Here is a 4,489-nt window from a genome sequence, read left to right as displayed (position 1 = left end):
TGAATCAGTCACTACTAAAATAAATCTCAGATCCCTTAGATGTCAACACAAATTGTAATCTAAAAACTAATTATTGATACTCGACATACACAAATTAATGTTGTAACTCAATAAATACTGAATGTACTCAACAATCAATTAGCATAGAAAATCTTAAGATATTGCCAGTGATTATCATTACTTAATCTTAATTGCAAGCATGAAAGAAATAGCATGAATACATATGACACCAAGATTTAACATGGAAACCTAATTTGGTAAAAACTACCAATTGTAACTAGTTGCTATTTTTCACTCTTCTAAAGTGAGCCTTGTTAGGAGCCAACCTTTTAAAAGGTTACAAAACACACTATTAGGTGTGACCCTATTAAAGGATTTGATCACCCTGTTAGGAGTGGCCTTGTCATAGGTCTTTGGATAATTCAACAAAACTACCACCTTGTTAGAGGACCAACTCTGTTAAGAGATTTAGATCACTACTAAAATAGTTAGAGAGTTACAATAAAATTACTTGATTGAGATACAACTTAGTTTTTTATTACAAATCTTTGTTCTAGCATGTACTTGATCCCTCTTGATCAAATATAGCTTCTCTGCTCTTCGACGATATTTTGCTTATCCTTCAAATTCACTTCCTCTCTTCATCCCTTATAATTCATTCATAATATGTTTTTCACACTTTGAAACTACAATTTGACCTTTTACTTATACCTTTCATGTTTTCAAGCTGGCTCAAATTCAATTTAGAATAATTAATATTCATGACCTTGGTCAGCTAGAACCAATAGATAAATCAATTGAGCTTAATATGCAAAAATAAGAAAATCCTTTGTTAGTTGACCTAACTTAGTAGACACAAACTCAGAAGTGATTTCTTGTGTTATCCAAAAGAAGCTTGGTTAATAGTGCAAGCTTACGAGAATCCTTTGGTAAACAAGTGAGCTCAGTTAGCATTGGTTCCATCCAACTTTTCTTCATTAACTGAGTGAGCTTGGTTAACACTCTTCTACTGCATGATTTCTTTTGATGCCTGAGTGGACTCGATAGATATTATCCTCTAAACATGAATGCTTGGTAGACATAGAAAACTGTCTTTACTGCCTGAGTGAGCTCAGCATGTACTGACTAATAACTTATATAAAATTTGTGTAGCATCAAATGCAACACACAATTAATCAATTATATCCAACAATCTCCCTCTTTAGCATTGATGGTAACACATCATGTCATAGCACAATGAAATTTTTAGAACAAGACTCTCTCTATCAGTAAAATTTAGTCTTCAACAATCTTATGCCAAGTATATTCTTCTTTGTAATTTCTTTAGCTTCTCCATCTTTGAAGTATTCTCCCTCCTTGTAACTTCTCCCTTTTTTTGGAATAACAAAATTTCTGAGAGATATGATAGTAAACTTCTCTCTCTTTGATAATGCATGCCAAAGACAATAGTTTTGATAATATCAATATACCCTAAGTATTGATTCATCTACAATATGCCTTTGTCAATACTACATCATCTAATTGATCTTCAATTTTTTCTAGTTGATGCATCACTAATCTTTAGTTAGTGAGCTTTAGATGGGGGAATGGACCCTAGCTTACCTTTTAGATACAAGAATGGATCTTTAGGTAATGGCTTGGTGAATATGTCTACAATATATTCTTTTGTATTCACATATTCTAATCTAAATTCTTTATGCTACACCAATTCTCTTAGGAAGTGATATTTTATAGCAATGTGCTTCCTTTTGGATTCCATCACTGGATTTTTTGATATATTGATTGCACTAGTGTTGTCATAGTATATGACTATTGGATATTTCGTTTCTATCTTCATTCCTTGCAATAGTTGTTTTAACCAAACAATGTTAGAATAATTGACTACTACTGCTACATATTCTACTTCTATTGTGGATTGAGATGTACAATTTTTCTTCTTACCTGTCCAAGATACTAATCTTTTACTAAGAAAGAATGCTCCTCTACTTGTGCTCTTTTTGTCATCAAGACTTCTTGCCCAATCAGCATTAGTAAACACCTTTAAGTCTAGATTGCCTCCAAGTTTATACCATAAGCCATAGTCTTTAGTAACCTTTTAGATATCTCATGATTCTCTTGATTTCCATCATGTGGTTTTCTTTAGGATTTGCTAAAAATCTTGCCACTATCCCAACTACTAAAGCAATCCACACCTTGTATGTATTGCATACTTCAATTTTCCAATCATTTATTTGTATAAGGTTTGATCTATTTCTTTGGAGTCATCATTTTTGGAAAGCTTGTGTCCAGTAGACATGGGGGTTACAATTGGTCTTGAATCTTCCATTCCAAATTTTTTTAGTATCTCCTTGATATACTTTGATTGAGTGAAGTAGATACCATTTTTGTTCTATTGTATTTGCAATCCAACAAAGAATTTTATCTCACTAAACATGGACATCTCAAATTCTTTACTCATTTATTTTAAAAATTCTTTTCATAAGTCATCATTTCCTATAAATAGGGTATCATAAACAAATATTTCTACCAACACAATCTTCGTATCTGGTCCTTCCTTAATATATAGACTACTATTATCATTTTTTCTTTGAAAACCAATATGTATCAAGTAGTTATGTAATCTTTCATACCAAGCTCTAGGAGCTTGTTTGAGACCATATAGTGCTTGGTGTAATTTATAGAACATGCTTCTTTTCTTAGGATCTACAAAACCTTCTGGTTGTTCAACGTAGACATCTCCATCAAGAATTCCATTTAAGAATGTAGATTTAGCATCCATCTGATATACTTTAAATCTTCTCTGAGCTACATATGCAAGTAGAGTTCTAACACCTTCTAATCTTGCAACAAGGAAAAAAATTTCATCATAATCAATATATTCTTCTTGAAAATAGCCTTTATATACCAATCTTGCTTTGTTTCTAGACACCTTTCCATCTTCATTTTGCTTTTTTATGAATAGCCATTTTTTACCAATCACATATTTATCTTTAGGCCTAGGAACAAGAGTCTAGGTATTATTCTTCTTTATCCATTCTATCTCTTCATTCATAGCCTCAAACCAACTTTCATTTTCTAGAGCATCTTTAACATTTCTAGGTTCATATTTAGCAGGTAGACATGTAACTTTTAATTCACTTCTTGTCATTATTCAATCTGATTTGTCTCTAATGATTTGGTTAGGTGCATGATTCCTTAAGAAATATCTTGCTAACACAAGCTCTTTGGGCTTTGAATGATTTCTCTTATCTTCATTTTTAACTTCAACTTCAATCTCAAGTCCTGCTTACTATGACTTGGGTCCTTCAAGCTCAGTTTGCACTAGCTTGATAGCCACTGATTGTGACTCAAGTCCTTTAGAATGTGACTTAATTTGCACTTCTTGCAACTCAATAACCATTGGAGATTTGGGGACTGAGGAGATGAAGTCTCCTTTCTTTCAAATAGGTTTGGAAGGGTATCAGGTTCATAGTAGAAAAATCTTCTATAATCTTCTAGCTCCTTTTTGCTTTCTTGTTCACTCTTTTCTACAAACTCATCAATTCTCACATGTGTACTTTCTATGATCTTATGAGTAGACAAATTCAAACATTTGTATGCTTTAATTTTGTAGGAGTATGCTAGAAATATGTCTTCATCACCTTTTACATCAAATTTTCCTTTCCTAGATTCTTTCAGGATATAACATTTGTTGGTAAATAATTTCAAGTAATTTACATTGACTTTGTAGCCATACCATAGTTCATAGGGAATTTGGTTTGAGTTTTTCTTTAACTAAGTATGAACTATAGTGCTGATAGCTCCCTTCTAGTATTTGATAGCAACATTTTTTTTCAATCATTAGTGTCCTTGCACAATCCATGATGGATATATTCCTTCTTTCAACAATTCCATTCTACTAAGGTGTACTAGGAACTGATACTTGTCTTTTGATTCGGCTTTCAATGTAGAAAGTATTGAATTCATTGGAGATGAATTCACCACCTTTGTCTAATCTTAAGCATTTCAATCTCTTTCTAGTTTCTTTTTCTACTCTTTCCAAATACCATTTGAATTTCTCAAAAGCTTCTGATTTTTCTTTTAGATACATCACAATCATCATTCTTAAATAATCATAAAAAAATAAAAAAAAATTTTTCTCCACTATAACTTTCTATTCCAGTTGGTCCACATAAGTCAGTATGCACAATTTCTAGTACTTCTTCTGAGTGATAGTTTTTGCTCTTAAAACTAGTGTTTCCAATCTTACCAATTTGGAAATTCTTGCACAAGCCAACATAAAGTTTCTTCAAACTAGGAATACCTCTTGCTCTTCTGTGTTTGATTATCTTGACCATAATATCAAATTTTACATGACATAGTCTCTTGTGCCATAGCCAACTTTCTTCTACTTAATCAATAAGACATGAGCATTCACTAAGATCAAGATAAAATAGATTACCTTTTGTTTACTTGCCTAATCCAATCAGATTTTCTTTGTCATCCAACA

This window comes from Cupressus sempervirens, chromosome 5, assembly GCF_028749045.1.
Source record: "Cupressus sempervirens isolate cs-2001-9-10 chromosome 5, ASM2874904v1, whole genome shotgun sequence".
Lineage (NCBI taxonomy): Eukaryota > Viridiplantae > Streptophyta > Pinopsida > Cupressales > Cupressaceae > Cupressus > Cupressus sempervirens.
The sequence above is the reverse complement of the archived record's forward strand: the minus strand, read 5'-3'. Positions refer to the sequence as shown.